The sequence below is a fragment of the Camellia sinensis genome, chromosome 3, assembly GCF_055761805.1.
Source record: "Camellia sinensis isolate YWXY chromosome 3, ASM5576180v1, whole genome shotgun sequence".
NCBI lineage: Eukaryota > Viridiplantae > Streptophyta > Magnoliopsida > Ericales > Theaceae > Camellia > Camellia sinensis.
Genome location: NC_138963.1, coordinates 37,199,342 through 37,221,181, shown reverse-complemented (window position 1 = coordinate 37,221,181; position 21,840 = coordinate 37,199,342). Strand labels below are relative to the sequence as shown.

The 21,840-nt window shown below is 34.9% G+C and overlaps 1 long non-coding RNA gene across 3 annotated transcripts; it reads left to right on the top strand.

Annotated features, from left to right (window-relative positions):
• The first annotated feature begins 509 nt into the window (after nt 1-509).
• LOC145822457 (uncharacterized) lies at nt 510-17,607 on the top strand. Of its 3 annotated transcripts, none has more exons than XR_014363758.1 (3): nt 510-630; nt 8,762-8,931; nt 16,982-17,601. It is a non-coding gene; the product is annotated as an uncharacterized LOC145822457 (long non-coding RNA). The 3 variants fall into 3 exon arrangements; XR_014363759.1 differs by having other exon boundaries at nt 535-630; nt 8,501-8,931; nt 16,982-17,607; XR_014363760.1 differs by having other exon boundaries at nt 535-630; nt 8,600-8,931; nt 16,982-17,606.
• The last annotated feature ends 4,233 nt before the right edge of the window (nt 17,608-21,840 follow it).

The following is a 21,840-nucleotide window of genomic DNA, read 5'->3' as shown; positions in this document are numbered from 1 at the left end:
GTCATATGACATAAAAATATTTTATTATGACTTTGTTTGGTATGTCATATTTGGGCTAAAATAACCACAAACACAAAATACGTTTTTTAACCCAATCAGACAAAACGTCACATCCAAATCATAATTATTTTATTTTTTTCTCATAAAAGTCAAAAAAGAAAAAGCATACCCCATACGAGACTTTTTAATCTCAGGCTAAAAAAAAGCTAACAAGCGAACTCATATGTTGCGAAGGCTATATATTACTCATACTTTCAACACAAACTCAAATTTTAATATAATATTATATTTTTTATATTTTGTTCGACGATTTTTTTTTTTAATGTTATATGGCAATTAATGTGACGTTCGTCGTCTAATTTTGAATAAAAATTAATTTTGAGAATAAATTAAAAAAATTAAAATATAAAAAATTAAAGTAAAAAAATGACGAAATATAAAAAAGAGAAAATGTAATTTGCTCTAATAATAATGATAATAATCTATAGTATTATTATTATGTTGTGAATAATAAGACAATTTTCACATACAATGGGAAGGGAAGATGGTAAGGCACAACTCTCCCGGTCAAGGCACAACTCTCTTGTTTGTTTCTCCAAAATCAGACATTGAAATTCACAGACAGTTAAGGTACGCTTCTCTCATCTCTTTCTTCTTCTCTACCCATTCATGTACAACAGTCAATACATAAATGTCTGTACATGCGAAGCGAAATCAATGTCTCACTTTCACAATGAAATCTCCAAATTACGAAATGCAACCGACTGTTCACAATATCCATTCTTTCATTCCCAATTACACATTTTCACTGATAATCAAAGCTTATACATCTATATGTATGTACGTACACAAGTTAGATATACCAATGCTTCAAGAATGTCAGTTTACTCTGTAATGGGTTTGAGTTTTGACGATTTGTGAATGTTCGTCTATTTTTTACTCTCAAGGATTTTACTCGTTTCATATCCTCAAGTGCAATGCAAAGTTATTCATTTTCGGGGCAACATTTTGAGGTCCGGTTGGAATTGGGTTGTTACATTGTTTAAGACCTAGGTTTGATGGTGAAATTCAATTGTTTGCAATTAACAGAATGTGGGTTATCATTAACATTGATTGTATACATTGGCATTTTTGAAATGAGGCTGTGCTTGTTTCTTATCAGGATCATTTGCAGAGAACTCCAATTCTTCCTCAATTGCTTCTGTGTTAGTGATGGAATTCTTGCATCAATTTTTATGTAAAACATAATTGAACAAATCAAACCCAAAGGGTGTGGTCAAGTGGTAAGACCTAAGAAGCACGGACACTTCTAAGAAGGTAGCGTATCCGTGTTGTGTCCGTGTCAGACACTGACACTCGTTGGACACTTCTCAACACGTATCTGACATCCGTCAAAACGTGTCATATTTTTCAAAAATGTTTTTAGATTCGAACACCCGTGTCCATTGCTTAAACACACATGTCCACCGATTAAATACATATGTGAAACTAATTATAAGTTTGAACTAAATAACTTAGGATGCAATAATAAAAGAAAAACAATGTAAATTTATAAAATAAGTGTTATATTATATTTTTTTATTATATTTGAATGATATATTCATGTAGAATGTATATAATAAATATATAACATTATATATTTTGTGCGTATACCTCACGTGTTGTGTCCAATATTTTCTAAAAATTAGCGTGTCAGCATATACGTATCGTATCCGTATCGTGTCTCATGTCTGTACTTCTTAGGGACAGACCTTGGGATATTATATCCAAGGTCCAAGGTTTGATTCTCCTCGAGGCCAACCATCCGGGCAACAATACATATGGTTAATAGGATGAACCTTCCAGGGTTGGATGAACTGTACCCAATGTTAGGAGTGTAGGTTCGAATTCCTGCTTGTGTGCGAGTCCGCTACTTACCGCTATATGGGTAAATGGCTTTGCTGTGTAGCACCACCTAACATCTAGATCCTTGGCTCCATTAGGGTCTAGCCACAAAAGTCACCCCTTTGTTGTTAGGATTTTTAATTGAACAAATCTATATATACACTTCTATCAAAAATTACCGAAACCCATTGAGATCCTTAAGAAAACTTAAAACTTGTTGCAGTTTAAATAGCATTGATTGCTATTTGCTAAGATGTGTGTTTCAACTTTTATTATAATGGCTTTGGCATGAATGGTTATTCTTAGATGGCCTAGAATCTAGGTCTGGTTAGCAAATTAGTTGTCTATTATTGTAACAATCTGCCTTTTGGTATTTAAAATACTCATGAAATGAAGAGCTAAATCTACAAGTCACTTTATATGCTCCACAAAACCTAAAGTGCTTGCATGGGTAAATCATAAGCTAGGTTATGAGATGATGATAATCAATGTTTGGAACCTGACCTTGCTATTGATTATAGAAGTTGGTCAATTATTTAAAGTTACAATTTTTACAAGTTAATTTTGTGGAGTAGTGACTGAGATTTGATACCAAATATCATTTACAACATGATAATGCATTTTCCATTTACTGAGTTAAATGACTATACCAAATTCAAAGAGTCTAAGAAATCAACTGAACTATAACTTTTAATTTTCACTAACGTTGGGGGCTATTAGAGAACAGTCTGACCAACTCAGCTGAATGAAGTACTGAAGTACTCTTCATAACATATTGTGAATGCATCAACAAAATCCCTGCAGTAGGAGCAATAAAGAGTTTGATACCATTATAGCGAAGAGTTTGGGAAGGTAAGAAAGACAGAGATGAACAATGCATGAGAATCATTTTTCTTTCTATTGTCACAGATCTCCTTCACTAATCATTGTTCATCTCTGTCTTTTTTACCTTCCCAAACTCTTCGCTATAATGGTATCAAACTCTTTATTGCTCCTACTGCAGGGATTTTGTTGATGCATTCACAATATGTTATGAAGTGTACTTCAGTACTTCATTCAGCTGAGTTGGTCACACTATTCTCTAATAGCCCCCAACTTCCTTTTATAAATAAACTCTAAATTGCAATGTAATGGCTACATAATAAATAAATTAATAAATTAATACATACATACATAAAAAATACACAAATAGAAGAGAAAAATGCATGGTAAAGAATGTTGAATTTTTGAAAGATACAGATATTACACAGCTCTTTACTTAGTTGGTATTGTATCAAGCATGCCTACTGCACAGGTATGAGCATGCTGGCAATATGCTTTAGAGGGCATATGAGTTACCTAGTGGCTAGCTGTCATCCTCCATATTAATTTTCTGAAGCAATATTGTATTTCTTTTTTCTCCATATCACTAGTAGAGATTAGTTCAAAAGTGTTTTAGAACTTAACTCTTACTTGAGTCACGCCTTTTATTTTTCAAAACAATGAAATGTCATTTCTGTTTACAGACAAAAAAGGAAACATAGAGTTAAATAGAGAGGGAAAAAAAGTCTATTTGCCAAGTTAAAGTTGTTTAGTGTTTAAGGCGCAAACTACTTGCCTCACAATGTAGGACGAGTGCGGAGAACACTCTCCCACTAGTAGCGAGCCCAAAACAAGTTTGTGGCATCAGTGTAGGAGTAGGACTCTAATTTGAGGGTTAAAATTTGTATATATGGCTAAAAAAGTGGTAAAAATATATATAGACCATCCAAGGGACTATGAACAGTAGTACCTAGTGGGTTTTATGGAAGGTTGAGAGCAAGAAGATTGGATTCTATTGATCAGATCTCGTTTTGGAAGATTAATCTGAAGAAACTGAAGTAGAAGATGCTGAAGGATATGCCATCATTGTTAAATGGTCTTGACAAGCCCTGATACCATAATAGGATTACAGAATCAATAATCCTAAAGAAGAGTTTGGAAACATAAATGAAGAGTTTAATTGCGTTTACTTCTTATATATTGTAATGTTCACAACTCTCATATATATATATATATATATCTATGCACTTGAGCTAAGTAGCTCACAACTACTCTAACTAATCCAAATGCCAGCTGGATGTTAGTTATAAGAGCCACACTTGTCAATTATGCAAAGAAGCCTTAATAGGAGTAAAAGTATAAATTCATATATTGTCTCCCAAGTTATTTTCTTTAAACTTACAATGTGTTTCATATATGGTTAAGTGATGAACACGTGTCCCAAGTGTCAGTAGGGTGTTAGGTTCTAAAAATTGAAAAGCTAATAGGACACGTTTGGATGCTTGTCCAACATGTTTCGTGGAGTGTCTCATGAGTGTTGTGTTCAACACAGACACACTACCTTCTTGGAAGAGTGTGTGCTTCTTCTCATAGAGGTTACCAAGTAAAGTCTAAAGAAATAGGTATACGAGTAACTGTTTACCATTTGAGACTTGAGAGCTATGTTACATGGACTCGGGCACAGGTGTCGGGTGCGGGTATGTATTTAGAGGTTGGCCTTGTCAAACTATAAATTTAAGGGTACGCGGACTTGGTAAAAAAATATCATATTTTTATATTTTTAATCTGGTATGTGAAATAAAATGGTGTTATATGTAACTTACAGTGTCAAAAAGACATTCCTAGCAATTATACAACAATATGTACATATAATAATAGTGTTATATACAATTATATAAGAAGTGTCCGTTGAAAAGTATCCGACACATTTCATATCCTTGTCTGAGTGTCGGGTGTCCAACACGGGTATGTGATTTATTTTGAAGAGTCCATGTAACATAGTTTGAGAGTAATGGAGGGTAATTAATTCCACTGCCCATAATTCGCGTAGGGGAATATGTAGAGATGAAGAGGAATTATGAAAGACAAGGCGTATAAACTTAGTGCATGCTAACATGACCTTGTGAAGAGGGAAGAGATAAAGGTAGGAGAAGAGCAAATGAAATAGATGACTGAGAACTTTGAATTTCTTCAATATATATAGGCAGGGTTTTAAAAAGCGGCCGCAACCATTACGTAACGGTTGTAGTAGTTACCGCCACCCGTTACGGCCGCTTTTGCAGTGTGTTTGAGATTCACAGGTGTATCGGCGTAGCGGCTGTTATAGCGGTTGTAACGGTGCCATAACGGCCGTAACGGCCTGTTACGCACTGTTACGTAATGGTTTCGAATTGCTTCTTTCCGAAAAAAAAAAAAAAAAAAAATGAAAATAGGGGAAAAGAGATAGAGAGAAAAGAGGGAAGATGAAGAGGGAAGATGGAGGAACAAGAGATAGAGAGAGAAAAGAGAGAAGATGAAGAACATGTTATTGGTTTGTTGAAGCTGTAAGACCTATGTTATTCTATTCAGCTGCTATCACTCAACCATTTTGTTTGTGTGTGTCTATCTATATATTGTTTGAAAATAATAATAATAATAATAATAATAATAATATGTGGTCATTATCTATTTGGCTTGACTAATATATATATATATATTTAGGTTTTTATTTATTCTCTTACTTTTGTCATTGTTTATCTTATATATAATAGTTAGTAATTGATTTTTTGTATAATATAAAGTTGTTAATTATTAAAATAAAATGTAAAAAACTCAGTTTTTAGTGATTTAAAAATATGAAATATATTGGATCAAACTTAAAAATTTATAAAAATTGATCAATATTTATTTTAAAACCCAATAAATATGATCATGGAAAAAAAATGTGCGTATCGGTAAGTTTTTTTCAAATTGTGCAAAAAATAAAAAAATTTACGGTTCCGGTTAACGCAACCGCTACGCTATGGCCTTTACACCCCGCAACCGCAACCGCAACCGCGCCCGCACCACCGCCACCGTTACAGCGACCGCAACCGCTTTTCAGAACCTTGTATATAGGCCTCGTTTGGGGTATGGATTTTTTAGTGATTTTTTGGCTTTTTCAATTTTGATAATGTAAAAAAAGTTCGTGTTTAGGAATGATTTTTTTAGTTTTATAGGAAAAAGTGAATGACTGGTGTATATGATTTTGGCTTTTTAGTGTTTTTTTGACTTTTTTTATTTTATTATTATTTTTTAAGCCTAAAAGCCAAGTTCCCAAATGAGTCCATATATATGTATATATATGAAATTAATAAATAGCACATGGCAATAGACTAGATAAGTGGATTTTTTATTTTTTTTATTTTATAAATTATCAAGTGAAAATATATATACATATATATATATATATATATATGACCCTTTGATTATAGATGACAAAATCATGTTTGATGACAAGACTTCTCAAATTGGTGCATATCAACTTGCTCGTGGACTCGCAAGAGAGGGAGGGAGAGGGGGCACTATTTCTGTGATTTGAATATTCTACCATATTTTATATTTTTATTTTTAACCTCACAAATGTTGCCTTTAAAGCAGAAGTTTTCATGAGAAAATGCTTGTTAACTTCTATTGCTTGGTTCGTTCATATTGCACAAGATCTATTGAAACACAAGTTAAAACATTTTTAATTTCTTCAAAATTATTAATCTCCATAAGAAGCCACACATACCATCAGCAGCAATCTATAAGCCCAGCCTCAGCGCATTTCTTTTTTTTTTTTTTTGAGCAGCAACAACAAAATTTTATTGAGAACAAAAGGTGAAAACAAGGTGCGGACAAGAAGTCCTCATACAATGACTAGAAATCAAAGCAGAAAAAAGTGAAAGAACGAAAAATAAAACATCCACCACTAAGGATGGCAAATAGCAGCCCAATCCCTAGAAATCAAATAGCAGCCTTGGTGCATTTCACATTTTGTTATGTACTTAGACTTTTGCAGAAGTTAAAGAAGTTTTGAAGAAAGAAGAAAGAGCAAAACGTGAGTTATTTTCGTACACAATCCCCATATATATATAAGTATTTCATAACCAATAATGTAATAAATAAAAATAGAAACAAAATCCTAAAAACTAAATTTCCTAAAATTATTAATCTTCCAATTGATGTCTTTTGCTTCCTTGATCCCCATCACTTTTAGCACACATTTAAATAAAAAGGAAGAAAAGCTAAATAAATTCTCAAAAAAAGGAGAATAAGCTATCACCTAACAACCATTAAATGTGAATACTTGATCTAGACTCACGTATTAGTGTCCAACACATCTGAGATAATCTTTTTTTGGTTTATATTTAGATATTTTGTGTAGTTCTTGCCAAATTTCTGGATGCACAATCTTTTGATTATATGTGTCAAATGGTGGAATTACGAAATTTTTAATGACAATTAGATGGAAAATTACGTGGATGTTTGCTTCTTGAATTTTTATTTAGTGGTTTTGTTGTTTTGATATTTTGATAATATCGTTCTTATTTGTGTTTTTTTATCGCTAATTTGATTCAAATAAGGTTGCTATTTGATATGGATTTATAATATATTTACATATATGTCCCCTTGTTCTAATTTTTAAGGAAATGACGTGTTTGCTTGTCCGTGTAATGCCGTAGTCCATAACCATGCTTGTCAGCTAAATAGAATAACAATGAAATGTTTGAAGGGCAGGAAGGAACTCTTGGGCCAAAGGCTAAAGGATAGTGCCTAGAGGTGCCTTCTTCTCTGGTTTTGTAAAGCTTTTTTCAGCTGCTTCCCTATCCCAATTCATTCTCTTGTTTCTTCATTTTTCTTTTTTTTTTCTTTTTTTTCTTTTTTTCTTTTAATTTTTCTCTAAAAGTATGCTAATAATGCTTGACAGGATCATCAGTAATTGGGTTCTATGTAAAGTAGTATTATCCCATGTCAAAATAGTTTCTTTGGGGTGATTAAATATTGCCTTTAAGAAATTGTGATTTGACACAACTCCATAAAGGAAATATGCACTGCCAGTGAACTTTTATAATCATTTACGATTTACTATTTAAGAGGTCCCAAATACAGTTTTGCTTTAAAAGTAGTCTCTGTAAATAATTAAAAATTATAATGATGTATCTCCATTAAGAAAAACAAGTATCTGTAGTGAGGAATAAGTTGTTTGTTGGGAAAAACTGGCTAAAAAGTATATTACAATCTAGATAATAGGCTGGACCTAGAAGGGACCACTGAGATTGATGCTGAATTGAAAAATAGTATATCATCACATGCAAATTAACCATGCAATATAAATTTATAATATATCCTAATAAAGTTTAGTTGGTGTTCTGGCTGCTGTTTCATTCCCTAGTCATTGTTGGAATAAATATGTTCTTGGTAAAAGTGCTTTTTCCTAATTAGTTTGTTTGAGGATGAAAATGAAAAGATACATCTTTGATGATCTCTCTATGCACTTGTGACATAGGAACTCATGATCACCTATCAGTCATATATTAGTCTAGTTTGTGATTGTGTTTTGCTCCATATGTTTAAATTGTTGCCTTTCTTTTTATTCAAGGAAAATGATTGTTCTTTCCTGTATAAAATTAATTCCATCAAAGAAGATCCAAATTGTCTTTTCATGAATCTGCTGTGTGGTTTCTTTTAGCTCTTCTTCCAAAAAAGTTTTATTTTTATTTTTTTATTTGCAAGTTGTTGATGTCTGCTGATGGGGTGTACATATTTGTTATGAAATACCGTATGATAGCTAGTTTTTTGTTTGTTGCTGAAGATGGATAAGCACATTGAAGTCTTGATTTTGCTCTCCAATGCAAATAAGCGAGATTTGACTTTTTTCTTAATGTCACTCTGTATCTACTACAAAATCTAGCATTCGGTGACCCTTCGTAAGGAAACAGATGCTGATATTGCAAGTGCTCCAAACAGCAAAGTTCCATGAATGTTTGAAAAAAAGAAAAGAAAAAAAAGCCACTTTAATTGAAGATATCTTTGCGTCATGCACACGTAATTGACAATGTACTATGCATTTCAGTGCAAGTAAGTTCACATTTGTGTACGTGGGTAACTTTGGAGGCCAAACATCTCAGATTGCTGCCCTGATAAGATGATCTTATTATTCAGAATAGTGCGGATCCTATCCACTGGATGAACTTCCTTTTCCTGTGAATGGAAGCATATGGGAGTTGCTCGCATAGAGAAAAGGTTTGGGTGCACTTAATTTCTAATAGCACTTAATTTCCATATGATTGAAACATCAGGAGCATGGGATTAGCATTTTGCATGACATTTGGAATATACTTTATTTTGATACTGTAGGTTTAGAGAAAAGAAAGAGTTAGGGAATGAGTTAGACTTCATTCCCTTTTATATTGATAATTCTTTGTAATTAGAGGAGTGCCATAAGGCATAATATATGGTCCTGAATATATGGTCCAGCCATTACACCAATCAAGGGACTAAATAAGAATACAATCAATTATTTCCTATTATACTATTTCCTATTTTAACACTCCCCCTGAAGTTAGTGCGAAGATATCTCTCATGCCCAGCTTGTTGAGAATGCCATGAAAGGGTTTGCTCCTTAGTCCCTTGGTAAGAACATCAGCTAGTTGGTCCCCAGTCTTCACAAATGGAATACAAATGGTGCCACTAGTGAGTTTTTCTTTGATGAAGTGTCTATCAATCTCCACATGCTTAGTTCTATCATGCTGAATTAGATTATGAGCTATGTTGATTGTTGCCTTATTGTCACAGTATAGTCGCATGGAGTCAATCTGATGGATTCCCAAGTCTCCCAACAATAGTTTAATCCATAGTAACTCACATACACCCTGAGCCATAGCCCCTGAATTCTATCTCAGCACTAGATCGAGCAACCACATTCTATTTCTTACTTCGCCATGTGACTAGGTTGCCACCAACAAATGTGTAGTATCCAGAAGTTGAGCGTCTGTCAGTGACAGATCCAACCCAATTTGCATCAGTAAATGCCTTTATACTGAGATGGCCATGCTTTGAGAAATAAAGACTCTTTCCAGGAGAAGACTTCAGGTATCTCAGGATTCTTATAACGGCCTCAAGGTGTGAAGTTCTAGGAGCATGCATAAACTAGCTCACCATTCTCACGGCAATGTCAATGTCTGGACGGGAGTGGGATAAGTATATGAGCTTGCCCACTAATCTTTGGTATCTCCCCCTATCCATTGGCTCTCCCTCTTGATCTTCATCGAGTTTCTGGCCTGATTCTAGAGGTGTATGACATGGTCTTCTCCCAAGCATTTCAGTTTTCTTTAGCAAGTCAAGTACATACTTTCTCTGACATATGAAGATACCATCCTTGCTCCTAGCTACTTCAATGCCTAAGAAATACTTCAAATTACTCAAGTTTTTGATTTCGAACTCCTTGGCTAAGTATTCCTTCAACTGAGGGATCTCATCAAAGTCATCCCCTGTCAGAACAATATCATCAACATAAACAATGAGAGCTATGGTCTTATCATGTGAAGAGTGTTTCACAAACAAAGTGTGATCAGGTTGACTTTGCTTGAATCCATATTTCAGCATAGCTTGGGAAAACCTTTTAAACCACGCCTTAGGAGATTGCTTTAGTCCATAAAGCGACTTCGGAGCTTGCATACTTTACCTTTGGACTTAGCATCCACAAAACCAGGGGGAATATCCATATAGACCTCTTCGGCTAGGTCTCCATGAAGGAAGACATTCTTCACATCAAACTGATGAAGCGGCAAACCCAAATTTGTAGCAAGAGAGTAAGATTCTCACAAAGTTCATCTTAGCAACCGGTGCAAATGTCTCCTGGTAATCTATCCCATAAGTCTGAGTGAAGCCCTTAGCAACCTATCATGCTTTGTACCGTTTTATAGAACTATCTGCTTTGTGTTTAACTGTGTACACCCACTTATACCCAACTGGATGTTTACCTCTAGGTAACTCCATTAACTCTCAAGTGCCACTTTTACTTAGAGTTCTCATTTCTTCCATCATGCCATATTTCCATTCAGGAATAGATAGAGCATCCTGAAAATGGGTAGGTAGACTCATAGAAGACACCTTAGATAGAAAGACTTTATTTGTGGAAGACAGATTAGAATAAGAGACATGATTAGTAATAGGATGCTGAGTACAAGACCTAATTCCCTTTCTATTAGCAATAGGAATATCAAGATCCGAAACATCAGGAATAGGAGTACTAGAATTAGAATTACCTGGACTCTCAGGAGATAGGGTTGACTCTGGACACTTATCTGGCGAAGAAGTTGGCAGAAGTGGAGAAAGAGTAGGCTCTTGCATCCAGGTGACTTTCTGTCTGTCCTTGTCCCTAATATAAACTTTTCTTGTTTTCTTTTCTCCAACAACTGTTTGCTCATCATCCTCTATCTATTCAACCACCGGCAGAAGTGGAACAGGAATCTCTTCACACCAAGACTCTCCTGAAAGGATGACTGTGAGACCGGGAAGGTCGGAAAGTAAGATTGAGACTTGAAGAAAGTGACATTCATGGAGACAAACCATTTGCGAGGGGGAGGATGATAAAACTTATAACCCTTTTTGGTGGCAGAATAACCCAGAAAGACACACTTAAGAGACCTAGGATCTAATGTACCACAAATGGGAGAATGATTATAGACAAAGCAAACACAGCCAAAGGTCTTAGGAGAAATGGAGAACCCGGAAGAGGAAGAGCCGAACAAAATGTGAAGAGGGGTTTGTTTTTGAAGGACTTAGGTAGGAAGGCGATTAATCAAATAAGCGGCAGTGAGAATCGCTTCATTCCAATAGGATTGAGGAACCCGCATCTCAAAAGAGACAATGGGCGACATCAAGGAGATGGCGATTTTTTCGTTCTGCAACACCATTTTGTTGAGGGGTATTAGTATAGGAAGTCTGGTGAATAATGCCATGAGAAGCGAAGTAAGTGGCAAGACCAGAGTCAATATATTCCCCCCATTATCAGAACGTAAAATTTTTACAACCGCTCCAAACTGAGTACAAACCATTTTATGGAAGTTTTGAAACACAGAAAACACTTCATTTTTGTCTTTCATCAAATATACCCAAGTGGCCTGGGAACAATCATCTATGAACTATGTTATATGGACTCTTCAAAATAAATCACATACTCGCGTTGGACACCCGACACTCGGACAAGGATATGTGATATGTGTCGGATACTTTTCAACGGACGCTTCTTATATAATTGTATATAGCACTATTATTATATGTACATATTGTTGTATAATTGCTAGGAATGTCTTTTTGACACTGTAAGTTATATATAACACCATTTTATTTCACATGCCAGATTAAAAATATAAAAATATGATATTTTTTTGCCAAGTCCGCGTACCCTTAAATTTATGGTTTGACAAGTCCGACCTCTAGATACATACCGGCACCCGACACCTGCACCCGAGTCCATGTAACATAGTCTATGAAGGTAACAAACCATTTGTGACCCGTTAAAGACATAAAACGGGAGGGACCCCATACATCAGAATGAATAAAAGAAAATGGAACTGAACTTTTATTAATAGGAGCAAAAGAGGCTCTGTGTTGTTTTCCAAGTTGACAAGACTCACATTGAAAATCTAGCACATTATTTTTTTCAAAAACAGAAAGAAATAAATGCTTAAGTAATAAAAAAGAGGGGTGTCCTAAGTGACGGTGCCACAACCAAATGTCTTCCTTGGTGGATGGTAATAGAATAGATGAATGAGCCAACTTGTCTGTCTGATCCAAAATGTAGAGACCATGATCCTCTCTACCACTGCAAATCCTTTTCTTCGTGATAAGGTCCTGAAAAAGACAATGATTAGGAAAAAATGTCACACTACAATTTAAGTCACGGGTAATACGACTCAAAGATAAAAAATTAACACTGCAATTGGGAACATGGAGGACAGAAGACAAAGGAAGAGAAGAGGTGGCATGAATTAAACATTTCCCTGACACAGACGAAATGGTAACCATCAGTAATATGCACTTTTCCTGACCTGAAGAGGGGTTATACTCTGAAAATAAATCATAGGAGCTAGACATATGATCGGAAGCACCAGAATAAATAATCCATAGTACAGTCGTATCGTATGAGATAGCAATACACATGGAGAGGAAGCCAAGTTAGCTGAATTGGCAAAGGAAGAAGAGGGTGCACCTGTAGCAGAAGTGGAGGCTCGATGGTCTAGCAAGTGGCGAAGTGCAATCTCAAAATCCGAGGCAAATAACTCCGAAGCATCAGTAGCGGAGGAGACAACTGGAGATGAAGATGGTGGCTCAACAGTGTCTGAAAGATGTGCTCGGGTATTGGCCCCTCGGCCTCTAGATTGACCAGACCTATCCTCTCGAGTACCAGGACGGTCTCCTCGGCCACCAGAGGGGGTTCCATGCAGCTTCCAACAAGTCTCTCGTGTGTGGCGAGGTCAACGATAGTAGTCACAATAAAGATTATTCTTTTTAGAGGAAGGACGAGAACCACGAGTTACTCGATCGCCATCATGAGAGGGTACAGAAACCAAGGCCGAGCGATCAGTAGTAGCAGAAGGAAGTATCGTAGAGCGGCGACTTTCCTCATTCTGCACAAAAGTAAAGGCTTCCTGGAGAGAAGGAAGCACATCCATGCCAAGTACTTTGCTCCGAATTGTATCATACTCCATATTTAAGCCTTCCAAGAACTTGAAGACCCGCTATTGTACTACAAACTTCCGGTAACCAATAGAATCAATGGGACAGACAGGCTTGTAGTCCTGAAGGTGATTAAGTCGCTTCCACTCATTATTAAGGAAGGTAAAATACTGAAGAATAACCTTTCAATGGCGCGACATAATTCAAAAGCTTGGGACAAGTTCCCCTTCCTAGAGTAAGTAGTAGTGACAGCCTCTCAAATATCTTGGGCAGTGTCCATAGATAGGTAGCCCTCGCCGATCTCCGAAACCATAGAATAGATCAACCAACCCATAATCAGAGAATTGGTGATCTCCCACTGGTCATAACGAGGGTCTGTGATACTGGGTGCCTGGATCCTCCTATCAACATATCCCATCTTCCCTTTGCTTTTCAAGAAAATAGTCAGACTTTGCAACCATGCTAACCGTTGAATAGAGAGGTGGTGATTTTAAGGCCAGGGTTGAGGTTATCAGTCATATCATAGTGGAAGGGATAATAGAACTCTCGCACTGAGATAGCTGAGAGGTATGAGATTCACTGGTCAAATTTGCCATGGAGACTTCACTAGTCTATGCCTCAAACACGAAGCCAATCACAAACTCGGAAGATGAGTGGAAGGAAAGACACGACTTCTCCTATGAATGCGTAAAGAAGAAAGAAAAGAATCCTTTTTTATTTTTATTTTTTTTACTGCATTATTATTTTTGTTTGTTTTATTTTATTTTATTTTATTATTTAAAAAATGTAAACAGTCCAAATAGGACAAAAGGCAATCACAACAAGGATGACCACCCATGACAAAGATAAAAAACGACCAAGATCAGACCAGGGCCATTCGTGAGGCTAGTCGACCATCCAGAGAGGACCCAAGGCCCTAGGTGACCAACGAGGAGGCCACGATGGCCCTAGTCGAACACCCAGGAGCAAGTGACAACCACCAAAGGGCCTAGGCGACCCACCAGGAGACCACGACGGCTTTCTGGGAGCAAGCGACAGCCACCAAAGGGCCTAGGCAACCCACCAGGAGACCACAACGGCTCTCTACAAACAGGAGAGGGCTGTCGACTGTCCCAGCCAAGGGTTTGGGTGGCCTGGGCAGTTCTGGGGTGGAAGAGAAGGAGGTTGTGATTGACTTTAGGTACCTCCTAATAAGGCTTTGATACCATGTATGTTTGGAGAAAAGAACGAGTTAGGGAATGAGTTAGACAACATTCCCTCTTATATTGATAATTCTCTGCAATTACAGGAGTGGCATAAGGCATAATATATGGTTCAGAATATATGGTCCAGCCATTACACCAATCAAGGGACTAAATAAGAATACAATCAATTATTTCCTATTCTACTATTTCCTATTTTAACTGATACTAGCAATGTTTTTATACCAAGTTGGAAAAACTTGTTATTTTTTTATAATTATTTTACAAGGTAACTTTCAACCTGTATTTCTCTACTGCAAGAGGTAGGCATCACTTGTAATTCTTTCTGTTAGAAATGGAGATATTTTATTGATTATATGATGTAATGCCTGAATTTAGTTCAACAGGGTTATTAAAGAAGTACTAGGAACCATTGGTTCAGTGGTTAAAACTCAGTCTTTCAACTTTGAGGTTGAGGGTTCAAACTTGGAGAATAGTCACTTTGTGCAAATAATCCAAATAATTAGGTCTGTATCCAATCTATCCCACCCAAACCTCCATTTGATGGGGACTAAAATGGGTGTACATTTTAGGCTTGTTAAAGAAGTGATCTATTTGTTGCCAAGAAGACACCCAAGTAACTATTTTTTTCCTTCTCAAAGTTGCTTTCAGGTGAGCACCTGTTCATTTGACTATTGGATCACATGTCCTTTTTGGATGCATTACTAAAGCATGTTTCTATTAAATACAAATTGCAATGTCTCTAGTGCTATTCAGAGTCATCTTCTGATTTCACATTTCACTTGACACGGGAGAGTAAGAATTTTTCTAGGTTGGGATGATACATACAGAGTGCTGGTCAACTTTGAATCAGCCACGTAAAGGATCTTATCACTGTGTTGTTTTAGTTCAACTTAGACACTAGGTTAGCTTCGATACCAAATGAAATTGGATTTAGATTGGGCCATTGTGGTTTAGATATTATATTCATTTCCAAAACTGCAGTCTCATCATTCATCACAGGCTAGCATAGAAAATGTTTAAGAAAACAACAATTAGGAAACTGTTAGATACACGTGCATGTTCTTTTATTTTTATTTGGAGCAATAGATTCTATATTTGTGTAGTTATTATATATATAAATATTGATATCATGTAATTTAGCAAAAGGAAAGACAGACCTATGAACCACCCTTCAGAAGACCTCTTCAAAGTCCCTTTATTTTATGGTTGCATGATTTAGCTTTCTTGAATTCTTTAAGGGATTTTAGATGGGTTCAATGTCTCTTGAAAAGGTTCAATTTTTTTAAAATCACCAAGTCAGAATAAAACACCACACATTTGAATTTATATATGACTAGGTCTACTATGAGGTCAGGTTCATGGTTCTTATCACAAGCTCTCTTTTTTATTGATCCACCTACACTTCTCACTAACACGGTCTCACGTATGAAAATATGATGATACTCATGGATGGGCATGCCAATCAGATGGTCTTAGATCAAATAAAATCATATGGATCGAAGGAGAGAAAAAGATAATTTGTAACTGGTGGCTTTGATCTAATTTGATTTGAGTTCATGATGAGCTCTTTTTTCAATTGACCCACCTAAACTTCTAACATGGTCTCACTAGAGAAAAATTGGAACATTTATGATTGGGAGCGCCAATCAAATGGTCTAGATCTTAGTAGCAGGAAACTCCTATGGGGCATCACTCCCGCCCCAACTCCCAACTTTAAACTCTTCTATAGGGCCCTTGCTCGGCCGTCCCCATTCTGGTCCCTCCCCTGCCCCTGCTCCCGTTTCCACTTTGTACAGTGACTCCAGATGGAATAAAATCAAATGGGTGAAAGGAGAGAAAATGCTAATTTGAGACTGGTGCCTTTGATCTGATTTGATTATGATTTTGATGTAAAAATTTGATAGTAGGCACATCCAAATTTGCATTCATGAATTACCTAAAAATAAAGGACTGATGATTGGGGATTATATCATGATAACTTTTATTCTTCTTAACCAAATTTTATGTAATGGGACACGGTGTTGGTAGTGAGACATGACATATATTAGACTACTCCACTTTCTGAAATTGCATTGACACATGTGGTCTAAAATCGTGTCTTTCAAAAACATTGGATACCAAATGCAATGGCCATAAATCATCAGTAGTGGCCAACTTGTATAGTATATATATTATTGTGAATGCATAGTATAAACTGTCCCATGTGTTTTTCACCATTTTGAACATGGTAGATAACCAATTAATCTATAGCTCTATGTGTACTCATTATAACCAAAATAATTTCCCAAACCCTAATGATCAGTGGATGTATGGACTGACTATATGTTACCCACTTTGAGTGAATGTTGATACAAGGTCCCAACTGACAGTGACTTCCACCAACTCTTCTATGAAATCTTTTTCAGAAACCAGCGGACACTACACTTGAAGAGAAGAAGATCTACTTGGTGCCTTGTCATCACCACATGGACATATAAGGAGTAATGTTTCTTTTCCCTTTTTATCTTAGTAGGTTATTCATGTTAGATAAAGTTGGGATCCTCTGTCAATATTTGTCTCATTCTATACCTCATGTTGGCCTTGTATTTATACCCGTACGTATAAATTTTTTTGTTTTTGTTTTTGTTTTGAACAACTGGCTAAATATATTGAAAATGAAATTCGATACAGAAGATACAAAACAAAATAAAGGAGGGCCATACCTATCCCTCTCTAAAACAGTGTGCAAAAATTAACGAGGGGGAGGGTGGCTATAGAGGACAGAAGGTCGAGATCCGGATTTTCTGAAGATATTATTGTATTATTTTAGTAGGGTTTCAATGTTAATATAACAGTATTTTTGAGGGCCGAGCATGGTAAATTTGATCTCTCTTGTATGGACATAGACACATTATAGAATAAAATATTTTGATGATTGCATTTTTGTTTTCGCCTTGTTAAAAAATTACTAATATGAGGGGGCTACATGTCTTTGGCACACCATTATGAATAATTCTAGAATTTTTTATTCGGCTCCTATTCTATCTCCGATTGTCCAACACTGTCAATGTTGTATAATTTCACTTGCATACTTATGAGTTATGATAAATAGAAATATTTATAAAAGTGTCTACTTTAAATTTGTATGTAATTTAAAATTTAGTATGATGTAAGTTATACCTAGAATAGATTTAATCCATACATTTTAAATTTTGAACAATTTTTTAAAGTATTTTTTCCAATTGCCTATATTTCTCAAAAAAACCAAAACAAAAACATAAAGGATACAACAATACTAGAGGGTCACAATTTTTGTGGCCACAATGGCTCAAAACTATCAAAATGAAGTTGTTTTGGGTACAAAACATGCCAAAACGACGTCGTTTTGACAGTTTTAAGCCATTGTAGCTACAAAAATTATGCCCCTCAAACATTTTCCTAAAGGATATATGTAAACCATGAAAAGTTGCACTTCCACTCTTTTAGTGGTTAAGAGCTCAACATGAAGTTACTTCAATTTCATTGTGGGCAAGAGCTCTCTCTCTCTCTCTCTCTCTCTCTTTCTCTCTCTCTATGGTCCACCACAATTATAGGTGCTACCTGCAACACCTCTCCAATGCTAGTCTTGGCTATACTTTTCCAACCTCCAATGAATTGATAATTTTAAAAGAGTCATATTTTTTATTTCAAATTTTAAAAAACAATTAAGAATGGTTTTGAAATTCAAATTAATATAATAATGATTATACATCATTGACTTTAGATTATAATTAAAAATATGTAAATGTCAACTAGGATGGAGAGAATCAAAATTCACCTGCCATAACCACTTTCTCATACATGGCGTGGGCAAAAGTTGTGGCAACCAAAAAAAAAAAAAAAATCCACCTGCCATAACCGCCACCCCCAATGAATCAAAAATAAATACATAATGATACAACTGATTCTCTGAATCAACATTTGGTTTGCACATAGAAAGTGATTGCTCTTAATTAATAAGGTTTTAGGTGTTTATCAATTATCAAAATACTTTAGATGGTTTGTTTTAGTTTACTTTGATGCTTTGTCACCTCGCCTTTTCTTTATTGTTGGTTGTCTCAGTATTTTTGTAGATTATTTTTCATTAATAAAATTCTATTTTTGCTAATAAAAAAAAATCAAAATACTTTCAAGAGCTACAAATGTTTTGTTAATTGTTAGGGCAACTTCAATAGTTGTGTGCTGTTTATTGTGTTATTGTTAAATTTTAATATGATCCGTATAACAAAAAAAAAAAAAGAAGAAGAAGAAGAAGAAGAAGTCCAATAGTGTATTATTCAAATCGAAATTTGGCATGATACAAATTTGATACAATAGGAATATCGTGTCAAATTTAAGTAAGATTAATGTTTGATTGTTGAGTTCTTTAAATTTATTCTATTGTCCCCAAAAAATGTTCTTGTTGAAGTTATAAGCTTGAAGATTGCTTGGAGTGAAGGAATCTAACAAATTGAGTTTGAGGGGGATGTTGGAAATCAAACTCAATTTGAGTTTAGAAAAGAAAGTTCCAAAGAATTCCAGATTGAAGAAAATAAATTCAATTTGAATTTGAAGAAGAGAAGAAGTTAGAAGCTTCTTGAGAATTTATGAAATTTCATCACTCTGCATTTGGAAGCTTCAAAGTTTATGTTGAACAAGAGAGTCTAGAATGATGAAGAAACTTCTGAAGAGTTCAATTTGGATTTGGTTTCTTACTATTTGTACTTTCTTGTGTTTGGATTGTGTGTTTACGTTGTATGATGAATCTATAAATAGAGATGTTGTAAGATTGTTTTAGATAGAGTGGAAGAAAATATAATCTCTAGAAATGGGAGATGCATAGCCATCCCTAGTTAGGGAGATTGGATTCTAAGAAAGTTGGAGAGTTTAAGAGTTACAGAGAGTTGCTCATTTTAGAGAGTTAAATGAGAGATTAACCCTCTGTGACAGAGAAGGGAGCTCATTCGGTGTGAGAGGGGAGCTCAGTGAGAGTAGAGTGAGAGAGTCCTCCTCCATTACAATCTCTTTATAATTTCCATTATATAGTGAAAATTGTTACTCTCTCGTGGACGTAGGTAGTGATATCGAAACACGTTAAATATTGAGTTTATTTGTAAATCACAACAAGTGATTTACACATTTTCCCATTTCCAAGTTATATAAGAGTTTATTAAGGAAATTGTTATAATTTTTCAATAATGGTATCAGAGCTTACCACTGCCAACAGTCCTTTCATATTTTTGTTCTCCATATATATTCTATAAAATTAATAGTTTTTAAAAATACTAACCGTCATAGTAAAATCATTTCAATTCAAAATTGGATTAATTATTTTAATTGAAATTATAATCCAAAGACACTAGAAAGACACTAGAAATATATATAATTAGGTACATAAAATAAATGTAGCATTTGCATTGCTAATAAGTTTATTAAAATATAATATTTAGACACGATAATATATTAAAGTATGGCATTAAAATAGCACAATTTTTAAAAAAAATTCGGTATCCTTTGAAAATTAGTTCATTTTATACCTACTTTCTTAAGAAAAAGTACTAGGAATAAACTGGCAATTTCATTTAAAAAAAAAAAAAGGAATTTCAAAACTTAATTAAATTTATGCATCAAAAGGCATCACATCAATTTATAAAGTAATGTATCAATATTAATAATAATAAAACACTACTTCAATCAGTTTAATTTGTTTGATTTAAGGACGTCACCCACCATTTCATAAAGTATGTTTCTAAATTTTTTTCTTAGCACTCTTCCCTCTCTCACCTATGAAATGCACTGGTCTCATCAATGTGTCATCTCCTTTTTGGTCCACCATTGCCCTAATTTCACGCTCTCTGCCGATTATTATGTGGTTGTCGTCGATAGATGCAAATGATATGATTTTAATAGGGATATTATTTTGATGATTTAAGCGGTTTATATAATAAAATTTATTGATTGAGTTATTTATAAAATGAATCAAATGAATCGGATATTTATAATTTTATAAAATTATTATTTTTATTTTTTTCAAAAATAAACCATTAACAAAATTTTGATATATATATATCTATCTATACTATATATATAATAGAATGTAGTGTTGTTCCAAAAGCTTTCAAAATATCATTCTAAATTTCTTATAAATTTGAAAAATACGTGACAACTCTCTTTTGAGTTTATAGCTCTTTTCCTTCTCTCTCAAAGACTTTCATAACAATAAAAACTCCTACTCTTCCATCTTTCTCTCCTACCCTACCCTCAAAGACTTTCACTTCCACTCTTTCACTATCTACAACTCCTATCCATAAAAAGCTGTCAACAAAAAAAATCAAAACCTATTCATAAAAAGTTGTTACTCTCCCACCTCAAACAAATCTCTTCTACCCTCAAACACTTTCAGTCCCACTCTCCCATTATCCTACAACAGATAGATATAAAAAAAAAAAAAAACCACCAATCTATCCACATCCCCTTAAACCATTATTTCTAACAATCCACTACTACAAATACACGTACTTCATCAACTTCCTTCATCAGCAGTGAACGCCAGCAGTCAGCAGTCCGCCATCGAATGCAAGTCTCGGTTTTTCTTTTTCTTTTTCTTTTGCTTTAATAATTTATTTTTTGTTCCAAGCATTTGAGATTTTGTATTTTGACTACAAAGATTGCAGAAAATTGTAATGTCCATGTCTCTGTTTTTCTTTTTCTTTTGCTCTAATAATAATTTGTAGCATATTGTGTCCTTGAGGATATTCCTAGAGTGTTTGTTCCACCAAATTTGAATTTTTATTGAAGACTCAATAGGATATATATAACCCAATCTTCTCTCCGGTTCTATATCTCTCTCTCTCATCTCCAACATTGTTTTCAAACCCAGACCAGACCGATCGGTCGAACTGGTTGGACCGGGAACCGGGCCTTGTTCTGGTCTAGTCAACCCCCTAAACCCGAAGTGGGGCCAAAACTGGGAAAACCCGGTGACCCAATGGTCGAACCGGCAAAACCAGTGACCCAGACCGGGTCAGGAGGGTCAGACTGTTTCTTTCTTATATATTTATATATATATATATATATATAAATATATTTCAAAATTTTGACTAAAAAAATTCTTATTTCAAGAGTCTCCTCTCATAAGGAAGAGTCTCATTGAAAGCTTGAGAAGATTATGAAAGTCTATTCCTATTTATAGGAAAAGATTTTTCAAAGAGAACCTACAAAATTCTATGTGGGATTCAATCAAATTATTTGAAACATATTGATTGGA